General features: G+C 47.4%; 1 long non-coding RNA gene across 1 annotated transcript; it reads right to left on the reverse strand.

The window, feature by feature from the left end:
• Nucleotides 1-4,873: 4,873 nt before the first annotated feature.
• LOC113478523 lies at nucleotides 4,874-5,702 on the reverse strand. Its single transcript, XR_003398072.1, has 3 exons — nucleotides 5,441-5,702; nucleotides 5,022-5,063; nucleotides 4,874-4,908 (listed from the first exon to the last, which is right to left on the reverse strand). It is a non-coding gene; the product is annotated as an uncharacterized LOC113478523 (long non-coding RNA).
• Nucleotides 5,703-11,707: the final 6,005 nt, after the last annotated feature.

Here is an 11,707-nt window from a genome sequence, read left to right on the forward strand (position 1 = left end):
TCAGACAGGCAAATTAAAGAGCTACACTGAGGAGGAATCGTTTCCCAGAGAGCTAATTTTCATCATCTTCTAAAATAAAAGCTTTCAGAAGTTCAGATTTCTGATTTAAAAAACAAAACAAAACCCACATTATCAAAATAAAAGACTTGCTAGCATTATGTCACTATTGAGCTTTTCCTTTTTGGAGACTTTTTTTTTTTTTCTTTCTTTCTACCTAACTGCCACCTAACCAAAAGGTTAAAATCATGAAGCAGTGCCTTCTTCACATCTGAATACCCATGCTTGATCTGAAGGCTTGATAAAGAAAAGGACATGATGACAGGAAAATATTAATTGCGGCTTTGTCAAACGGTTTGTATTTTTAGCAGGGGAACAAAGAGAGGAAGCCTACTTGATCATTCAAATAATCAGGAGCCACCCTGAAACAGAGTGATGAGCTTGGATTAAGGGAGCAGATTAGAAAGTGGAATTTTGCAAATCAATATCAAAAATATGAGAGCAAAGTGGACATGATCCATTTATCTGTTCACTGATCTGAGGAATAACCACCTCAATAAGTCCTGGAAGTCTTTGTCATACATTCAAAATGAACTAAACACAAAAGTAGTAGTTGTCCACGCCTGGAAGGGGAAGTTTTTACATTTTTCATATATATAGAATTGATTACTATATTAATTAAAATACTAAAATTAATAACTGTATATCAACATATTCTATATAATTTTATATTTACATATATGAATTAAAATTAGCTGCTCATCAACAGCAATATTTGCTCAGCCTGAACATTTAACTAAGAGCCTGAAAAAGTCACGTTCTTATATCACATAAAAGACCTCATCAGCTATGAGAGGCATGGTGGAAAATTCATCTCCAAGAAACTACAGGAAGAAACATCCATCATCTTCCTTGACGGAGGTCAGGTGAAGCCCTAGCATAAGTCAGGGATGGCACAGCTTTTCTTATTTTCCTCTGACAAACACTAATTTGTACAAATCATTTCTCAATCAAGACCACTACACTTTATACTCATGAAAAATAACACATTTTTCAATTTGGTGGAAGAGCCAGAAAAAAAAACAAACCTGAAGGAAAGACCCCAGTTTAAATCACTCCCAACCTGAAACACCATCACTCTCATCAAACCCTCCCCACACCTCACGTTGGCTTCAAGTTCAGCAAGTTCTTTAATTCCTCTCCATACCTACCAGCACTTTTTTTTTTTTTTTTTAATATGTGTAATTGCAATGTTCAACTCCTGAACAAAAGCCATTGAGAAACAATAGAGTTTTGCTTAGGAGTCTGAAATAAAATTCTTGAACTTTCCCAAGAGAAATTTCACTCAAACAGCTGACCACATTTGACTAACAAAGTCATCTGGCCAACCTGAAACTGCTTTCTACCCCTGCCAATTTGGGTTAGGTTTGGTTTTCCCCTTGTTTACCACCCCCCACACCATTTATTTTTTTTTTTTAATAAATAACTGGTCACACAAAAGTGCCACCCAGCCATATTTCAGTCCCCATCCCTGGAATGACAGCAACAGCTAGCTCAGGGCAAGCATATGATCAGTATATGTGTTTTTCCACATTGGGGGAAACCCTACTGTTGGGAATCTCATCCCAGTTCACATACCCACTGGTGAAACCTGTCAGATACAAGACATGTCAGAGTTGATACGTGTTTCTGACTTCACAGTTTCCATTTGAAGTGCACAGGAAGCTGAGCTGAGGAACCAGGCATGTTTTGAGCAGAAACTGCGGCAGGCATAGAGCCTGTTGCTCTTGCAACTAAACACATTCACACATGGCCATGGGAGCAATTGCCTCCTCCCCAGGCTCACCTGACCCCAGCCAGCCCATATATCTACAAGCAAAATACATTGATGGCCTGAAACTGGAAGGAGAAGAAACATTTCTTCCCACACAGTCTAGAACCTGCATCTGAAAGGAGGATGAGGCATGACTCTACCTGGCATCTTTAGCACCTTCCCCATGTCCTTTTTATTCTAACTTTTAAAATATTAGCTCTGTTGAGTAGCAGGGCTAGGTGGCAATCATTGGGAAGTTACAGGAAATATTAAAACTGAAACAGCAAGAAAACAGAATTCAAGAGGTCTAGGTCTACTTTCCAACTGCAGTCTTGGCTGCTGTGCGATCATGGAAAAAGCCGGCTCCCTCTCCTCCATACTTCAGCCTCCTCATCTCCCTAGTGGGGTAGGAATTATTCTCCACCTATTAGGGGTCTTCTTTTATAATACATACCCAGCTGAAGAAAAAAACAGCTGGACTGAAGTATTTTTCCACAGCAAAGAAATTTCATATTAAAAAATTATTTTTTCCAGTTGGATTTGGCAATTAACCAAACCTCTGCCTTGCTCCTCTGTGGAGACACAAAGAAGGCATATGCAAGGATAGTTGCTGTTGTTTGGAGGTTTTTTTTTTTAATGTTATGGGGTTTTTTTTAAGAGCACCTTAGTTGTCTTTGAGGCTGTACAGGAGCCCAGACACGAGGAAACACCTTGCTGTTCTGCTTCTGCAGCTCTGCATAAACCCAACTCTAAATGTAAACCAGAATGGAAACCGGCCTGCAGGTCTCATATGCTGGGCTGCAGGAAACACCTACACTAATGTCATACAACATTGTTGTCAGCAGAATGAACAACAATTGTAGCAGCTGCTAATTTCATGCCTCACTTTCTAATTTCACAGGCCAAACAGAGCATGGGTGCAGGACAGCCATAATTCCCCAGCACAGCAGCAGCCAGCTGATTCCACAGCTGCCCCAGCCAATGACTAAGGTAGCTGCTGATTTATCTCAGCAGAGAATTTGGCTCCATAATACAAGAGTGAAAAAAACCCATTGTGGACTAAATTAGCACTGGTTTATCTTCACTGACAGCAAAAGGCAACAAATTTGGCAACATGAAACAGATGAAGGAGGTATGAACGCTGAGGCAGACAGCACAGGCTCATGTACTTTGTCTGAAAGCTCTCAGGCTTACAACTTGAAAATGCATGCCAAGTTCTTTCTCTAGAAATACGTATCTTTAACGTAAAATATGTCTTAAAGCATAAAACTGTATCTGCAGGCACAAGGTCATAAGCGTTTTGTGTGTAGAAATGTTTTTGAGCATCATCATATATGGGATTACCATGCTTTCTGTGAATAGCAAGTCTGGAAATCACACCTTTTATGCCTTGCTCCAGGCACCACATGTGGTTTCTGCTGGAGGTGAGATATCATATGTGCACATCACAGCTCCAGCGTCTGGTAAACTGTGCTTCAGAATGAGGCCAACAGGTTGGTTGCTTCTCCTTCACATGTAGTCTGTAGATAGCTCTTCAGCAGCTGCCAGCTATGACAGCTGCTCTTTCCTGTAGCATTTTGCTTGGAGAACGGATGATGTTTATCCTGCAGTGCCTGGCATCCTGAAGCTGTGATCCTCAAACACAAGCAACAACCCTGCTGTAGTACAGTTGCATGCACACAACCCAAGACCATGGATGTTCTGCTAATTCTACAGAAATCAAAATTAACTCAGTGAAGACAACGTATCCTCCACTCATGTAAAACAAACCAGTGTAAGCCAGAATACTGTTCTGCAGATAAAATAATCCCTATATGAAGGGTGGATTTGTTTTCACCTCTCAAGTCCTGACACACTCATCTCAGCAAGCAATGTCTTTGAACCCCTTTATTATTTCTCCTTCCTGGAGGTCATCATTCTCTTCCTGGCCAGCCTCACACAGCAGCAGTTTGTCACTCCCAAGTGCTCCCAGTGGTTGTTTGCAGGGGTGCTGTGGAGCTGCAACTCCAGAAGGATGTGAAAGGGCGAAAGGAGTTTGCTCAAGCAGCCCTCATCACAGGGTCTTGAAAACATCTGTGGAGATGATGATGGGTGGTAGGGGGAGAGGAGCAGTGTTTCTGCAGCCAGGGAAATAGATTGGAGCACAAGGGACTGGTGCATATGATGACCCACTGCTGGGGCATTGTACTTTTGAAAGAGACACCCTTTCCCAAATCACTGCAAATCACCCAGTTTGCCAAGACAGACCCAAGAGCTGCTCTTCCCAGGGAGCAGCACCAGCCAATGAGGATTTATCCTCTATTTGTCACCTTCCTCAAGAAACCATGTAGGACAGCCAACATGCGTGGCCTCATCACACACAACTCTGCAGGTCCTAGCTCTGCCCTGGTGCCCTTCTCACTGCCAAATTCTTCTTGGAAGCATTTGCAGAGAAGCAGGAGGGTATAAAGCAGCTAAGGCTGAGGCAGGGCACAGACAACAGTGTTCAGAAGGATACGTGAGCAGAAGAGGCTGTGAACAGATTGGGTTAAAATTGCAACAGCGGCCTTGAGAACAAAGCAGTTGTGGTGAGGCAAAAACATGCGTCACAAGCATAGCTGAGAGTTGGGCACATCCCTTTTCATCTAACAGTCTGTTGCACACACGGCTCTGCTCAGTGGCACACAGCATTTGATACAGATCAGTTCCCCTGTACAGGGATTGATACAAGGTGAAATTTTGAGGATCACCGATTCTCCAAGACTGTGAGCTAGAGCCATGACTTGAAGGGGACTCACAAATGCCAAAGAGCCCCAAGGAGCTGGCTTTCACCTGATGAGCAAAGCATGCTGTGAGAAAGATTACTGCTTTGTATAGGCTTCTGCTTGCTGTTCCTCACTGGTGCACTTGAGTGGCTCAGATATACACAGAGATCCTCTTTCCAAAATGCTTCAAAGAGAAATGATGACCAGCTAAGATCTACTCACACCCTCTAAGATAGTATAAGGGGCAAACCAAAGAATATGTCAGACACTCACAACATGGCAGTGAACTCAGCTCCTCCTCATAGAGTGATGGGATGTGGGTCACTTGGGCTCTCTTGGCTCCTTCGGGGTGTCCTGTGCACCGAGAAGGGACAGGGAGAGAGCCAGGTGAGCCCCAAGCCTCCTCTTCACAGCTGGGGAGCTTTGTTCCCCATACAGCTGCACCTGCAGCATCCCCCCAACTTAACCCCAGCAGCTTGCCCACCCACAACTCCTTCAGTGCCCAGGAGCTGCAGAAAGAGAGGAGAACCCGCATCAGGCCCCGCTGCCGCCCAGCCTGTCGTCACAGGCAGGCGCCTGCACAGCCTTGCCCCTTGGGAAAGGCAGAGGGGCAGCACAAGCCCAGCAGGGCAGGACAGGCCTGCTGCCCAAGCCCTGGCTCCCTCTGCGCTGCCAGAGCAGCTGCCCCTGCCCTTCCCTTGTGGAGAGACCAAAAGGTGACCAGGGGATGCAGGATGTGGGAACGCACCCCCCCATCCCTCCCTGCCGGCGCGCTGCCCGCTCCCTGCCCAGGCTCTGCACGGAGGGCAGAGGCCGTTCACAGGGTGGCGTGGGCACGGTTGGGAACCTCTCCTTCCCGGCCACGCGACGTGGCCCCACAACTCACCCGAAAGTGGCAACGCAGGTGCCGGTGGGCCAGATGAGGAGGATGGAGGCCCTGTCCTCCTCGCTGCCTTCCTCCTCCTCTTCCCCTTTGAGCTCCCCCGCTGCCTGCTTCCCGCTGCTCAGCACCCACAGCTGGTCCAGGGCCAGGCGGAGCTGTGGGCGCAGGGTGGTGCCACGTCTGCCGAGAAGAGAGACAGTCAGTGAGCCTGAGGTGGCCGCCTTGGGGTGCCCCCGGGCAGAGCCCGGCCCCCCACCTGCCCTTGGGACGGACGATGGTGCATCCAGCACCAAGGCCCCAGGGCCCAGGGCTGGTGCCAGAGTGTCCCTGGCCTGGGGCCGGGGCCAGGGATGGGGAAAAGGCAGCTGGGCTCCGAGGCTCTTACTGCAACTTGGCCACCACCAGTTCCTCTTGGAGGAGGAGAAGGCGCCTCTCGCTCCTCTTGCGGCCCCGGGTCAGCCGCACGTCCGTGCTCAGCACCGCCTCGGCGTCGGTGAGAGCCTCCCTGCGGAGCAGAGAGCGGCGGGCATGAGAATGGCCGGGTCTGCGGGGCGCGGCCGTGCCCGAGCCGCGGCCGGAGCTCACCTGGAGCGCCAGCAGCAGTTGGCCTGACCCATCCTGCCCGGGACAGGAGGACCCTCGCTCTGCACCAAGGCTGTGGCCCAGCCGGCCACAGCGAGGATGGGAAGTGGGGTGCCAGGGAGCGCCGCTCGGCCTGGCCCTGCCTCCTCCCGGCACCGCTCCGTGCCAGCACAGCCCCGTGCTGCCGGCTCCGGTGGCTGTTGGCTCCAACTGACCAACAGACAGACCCCAGTGGTAACTGGGAAGGGCCCTGAGCTGAGGGTTCCATCCAGCATGGCCCTGGCTGTCTTGCCCTGGGGAGCCCAGCACAGGTCAGTGCAGAGGGAAGGACCCCCCCTCCACTTGCAGGCAATGTCTCTTGCCTTGGGGCTCACCAGTGGTTCCTGACCTCCAACTAGACTTGGTGACATTGCTCACTGCCCTCTGAGCCCAGCTGTCCAGGCACTTTTCCTTCCACAGCACTGCTCATCAACCCAGGGGGTGTTTGCTTCCTTCCAGTCCTCAGGCACCCCTCCCTTTTGGAGTGGCCTCACAAGCCCATCTGCCACCCACCCCAGCACGCAAGGGTACACCCCAGCGGGACCCACCATGGAATTGTGCATCTCCACTTTGCTTAAGTATTGACTAACCTCATCCTCTTCCACCTGACCCTACCAGATTCTCTTACACTAAGGGTACCTCTTCTTTGCTCCACCTCAAGGCTGCTCTTGCTAGCACCATCATGTCCCAAGAGGATTGGCAGAATCTAGACCAGCCTCAAGTGCTGCCAAAAATTAGTAAAGGCCAGGAAAGTTTTGAGGTGGAGCAACATGTGACCATATGATGAACTTAATCATTACATTTCTTCATAGGAGCTTGTATGGGGCTATGATTTGCATCTGTTTGGAAATAGCCTTGATGCACTAGTTCTTACTGAGCAGTGCTTGCAGAGCACCAAGGGCTTTTCTACCTCTCCGGCTGCCCCACCAGGGAGCAGGCTGGGGATGCACAAGAGGTTGAGAGGGGACACAGTAGGAACATCTGACCCCAACTGACCAAAGGGATATCCCACACCATACATGCAGTCCTCAGCAATGAAACTGGGGGGTGGAGGTTGGCAGGGGCTGCCCTTGCTGAGGCATCAGTCAGCTGGTGGTCAGCAATTGCTTTCTTTTGCATCACTTGCTTTTCTTGAGCTTTATTTTCCTCCCTCTTTCTTGTTTGTTGGCAGTTTTTTCTCACACTTTTTTTTTTACTTATAAAATTGTCTTTACCTGAACCCACAAGTTTTCTCCATTTTCCCCTTCTGATTGTCCCACTGTGGCCCACTGCAGAGGGGCAAGCAAGCAGCTCTGTGCCACTGAGCTGCCAGGCTAGGGCTAAACCACAACTTGTGAGCAAAACAGCTACCTAATGACAGGGAGAGTGCACATCCCTCCTACTCTGTCAGGGTGTGAGCGTCCCCTGGATGACACCAGGGTGCACAAAAGCCTCCACAGTCCTGCTGCTGTTGGAGCCACTTCAGAAGCTTTTTGGGTGAGCTGACGCATTTATACCACCCAGTCTGGAAGTTAATCTCTACCACTGCCATGAGTTAGGGGGGAACCTCCTTAGCAGTAACACACAGAGACATCCTTCCTTGTCTCAAAATATGCCTTTAGGACAATATAAGCACACATTTTAAGGCAATGACATGAACCCAGAATGGTGTATTTAATTTGCCTCTGCCACCAAAGCCCTGCAAGACTCAAAGGAAAGAGCACCCCTTTCTTTTCTCTGGTTGATAGGACTCTCTAGGAAAAGTGTTGCCTGCTGCAGGCTGCCCAGGCATAGGGCCCCAGCAGTCCCTCAGTGACTGCACACACTATTGGGGGGGAATAATTGGGAAAAAGAGCCTCAGAGCATAGATGTTTTGCTTGAGCCATCACTATTAATGCCCTTTAAAAAGGGGTGTGGGGCAGAGGGGTGCCATAGCAGCAGAGGAAATCTGCATCTGGGATTTGTTTCTTCTAGCTGCTGTTCAAGTCAGGAAGAGGACAGTGAGTCCAGTTTTGCTGCAGCCCTGAAATGCTCTGCAGTTTGCCCAGCCCGCGGACAGGGATCTGCATGACTAGATTTGATTAGGTGCTCTTGGCGCTGGCCTTGGCTGCTGGTCTGAGCTCCCCTATCATAAGCAGCAGTAAATGAAACAGGAATTATGCAACACGAGTGCCGAGTGATGGAGTAGCAGCTGGAATGGAAACAACTGCCCCTCAAACCAGTAATCTGCAGACATGCTATATCATTTACTATCATTTCACTGTAACCTTTCTCCATGAGGAGAAATGATATTGTGGACCAGGGGATTCTATGTGTGGTGTACAGCTAAAGGCTCCTGCAAGGAGTTGACTGCTGGCTACAAGATGTTTTCACAGCCAAGCCCTATGAAATAAGAGGCTCCCCTTCCAGTTCAAAGTCACCGCTGGATGCAAATAATTCAGTTTCTTCTAAGTCGCTGTGGATTTTTTCAGACTGAGAGCAGAAAAAAAAAAAATTTGAATCCTTTCTGTCTTTCTTTTCATCGGTAATAAATACCCACTTGAATTCACATCAAGTCTCACAAAGCAGCAGGCAGCCACAGTGCCTGTTGCTAGTGCAAAACTTACTTGTTTCTCCCATCTCCACACACCTTTTGGTCTGATTTTCCATACCCCCCAACTTTCTCTCCAAATTTCTGGAGGGGGTCAGGGAAGGCGAACACACTTCCCCAAGGAACTTCCCCATACACTGCCTCAGCGAACAAACTGCCCAGGAAAACATTAAACTGAGAAGCTTGGTATCTGCATTGCAGAAGATAAACACCTTGGCATAGCAGGTCAAGCAATATCCAAGGACAAATCTCTGCTTCAAGGGAGGCAAACTCAGAGCTGGACCAAGGGGAGTATAAGCAGAAGAAAAATCCCCCAAAACAACACAAAGGCACTGGAATCAGGAATAAAGATGCTAACTGTAGCATGAAAACTAAGAATTAGGACAATGCAAAAGAAACCTGAACCACAAATACAGGCAAATACGCTCATACTACAGAGAGATACCATTGTTTGGGCTGGCTGCTGCCTCCCAAAAGTTTTCCACAAGTGTTATGGAGGGACTTTAACCAACCAGTACATGTGCAGAGGGCAAAACTGCCAGTGTTCAACACAAGCCTATACAACCGCGATGAGTTTTTACTCACCTGAACAGAAACACCCTACCACACTTTCAACTTTTTGCTAAGCAAGATGGCACTTCCTAACTTGCTCTTTGAGGTATTTTCAAGAGCCTTCTGGTAGATGCTGTAGGGGTTTTTTGCCCCATAGTGTCCTGACCCATTCACCCCACACCACAGAGGGACTCACACAGGGAACTCGCTCAGTACGTGACTGACTCAGCCCTGAAGCACCATTTCACAGTTGAATCAAGACCAAAATCATAATGCACATCCCGAAAGAAACATTTCTAACCACCCTCACTGTACAGAGTGCTCCAGAGCTGGGCTCTAGCCATGACAATTATGGGTTTGAGCCTTAAATTCTATAGCCACTAACAGCACCACTTCAGTAAGCCTGAAGCTTTTGTCACCTCTGAGCCACTCGACACCCAAGTCATCCATTTTACCAAAAACACAGAGTATGGACAAGTGTAACCACAAATGGATAGCTTTCAGAATAGGAGACAAAGGCAGTGACTTAGAGACAAACCTTGTAGGGAAGAAAAAAAGCAGGTACAGCAACAGAACTGAAGATGTTTCCTCCCAGGTTTATACTGTGATCTCAAATACACAGAATCATTAGGTTGGAAAAGACCCTGAAGATCATCTTGTCCAACCATTACCCTAACACTGACCATTCTCAGCTACACCATATCCCTAAGCGCTATGTCAACCTGAAAAGTTGATGACTACAGCCTTGCTGCGAAACAGTTCAATTCCAGCTCAAATATATGAAGTAATAGAAAACACTCATTCAGCATGTATCATTGGCACTTAATACAGTTAACTAGTAACAATAAAGTTATTAAATGCATTAAGTTTTACTGGATGTGCATGTTCCTCAGAAATACAGCTAAATGGGGAGAGGAAGAGAGAGTAATTATGACCTGGTCTTCACAGTCCCACACACTCATTTATTATTTCCATTGTGGTTTGGGTTTGCTCCCTAGCATACTCTGTGTGAAGCAGCGTGACAGAAATGACTTATCAGCAAATGAGATCTTCTTGCTCTTTTATGAATGATCCCTCTCCTTCCTCTTAACCTCTTTGCACCGGGGGGAGCCCAGGTTGCTACATACACCGCCTGCTGTGGTTTGTCAGTGGCTGCTGTCAGCCTTTTTTAATGACATATTTTTCCATCCAGAGCTATCACCCTCATGTAATTTCTAGTAGTGCATTAGAGTCTCATTACGCACCGAGGCACTAACTGAAATGCGAAGGACAGAGACCCAGCATTAACTTGGTAGCAGAGGACAGATCCATCATGCAGGCCTTTCCCCGTATGGCTGGTTTTAAGTTGTGAGGAAGCTCCTGGTTGTGATTTAAGGTCAGGCTATGCTTACAGCTGTTCTTCACTGTATCGGGAAGGACAACCTGAGGCTGGGGGTTTATGGGCAGCTAATGATCTGCAAAGGAGGAACGGACTGCTGACAGGTACCCAGGACAATCACAGCACTGATGCCAGGGCCCAATGGAGAGGGGCTCCTCACCAGGTAGATGGGAGGGGGGTCCAGGGGTGAACAACACTGTACAGCACAGGAAAGGTTGTTTCAAGGAAAGGCTCTGTAAACTTGGTTTATTTGCTTCAGTATTTTACAATCTAATTTGATTCCTCTTGACCAAGAGCTAACTCTCCCCTGCTGAGCCATGACAGGGGACAGCATGACTATTTCTAACCATGGTCTCCATTAGCACCATCATTTATTTCACCACCTGCCACCATCTGAAATTGGGTTGACATGAGGTTTATGGTGAGCAGTTTTCTTCGTGATGAAGCCCACACCTGCCAAGAGAACTTCAACAAAAGGAGGAGAATCTTTTAGCTGAAGCCAGGGCTTGATGCACACAAACCCTTTCTCCAGGGCTACTCCTCACTTACATGCTCTGTCTTTTCTCAGAGTTCTGTGTGAAGGACAGCCAGCTTTCCAAAATCCCACAAGACACTCACCTTTCAAATCTACCCACAGGCTTTCTATGGCCTTGATCAACTCTGCTGCTGCCATAGACAAGTGACATAACCAAAAGGGTATCACTCAAGCTTACTCTTAAAGAAAAGCAGCCTACTGAGATTGAATCATCACAGGTGGCACTAAAGTAATTTGAATTCAATGCCCCAAACCCTGCGTTCTCCATCTAAATAAGCTTTCCTGACAAACTACTCTTAAAGAAACAAGGCTACCAGACCTTAATTGCCTTCTTGCTTATGCTTTTTCCAGACTGTGCAGTGTGACAGATCTTAATGTGCTCCGAGCTGTTCTTTATCATCTCTCTTCTGATTAAATAAGGGAAAGCAGTAGTTAGAATTCAAGTAAACACATTCTGAGAGCAAACGTATCAGTACTTTGACCATAGTTCATTCCAGTTTTGTGAAAATGAAACAAAGTCTAGCAAAGAAACTTCAACACTAGAGTTAGAAGTAGTCTATGCCAAGACAAATTTCCTTCTTATCAGGCTCTTTCCACAGTAACAGTTTTATTGGG

Source organism: Athene cunicularia (assembly GCF_003259725.1).
Source record: "Athene cunicularia isolate RWA chromosome 3 unlocalized genomic scaffold, athCun1 chr3_part1, whole genome shotgun sequence".
NCBI lineage: Eukaryota > Metazoa > Chordata > Aves > Strigiformes > Strigidae > Athene > Athene cunicularia.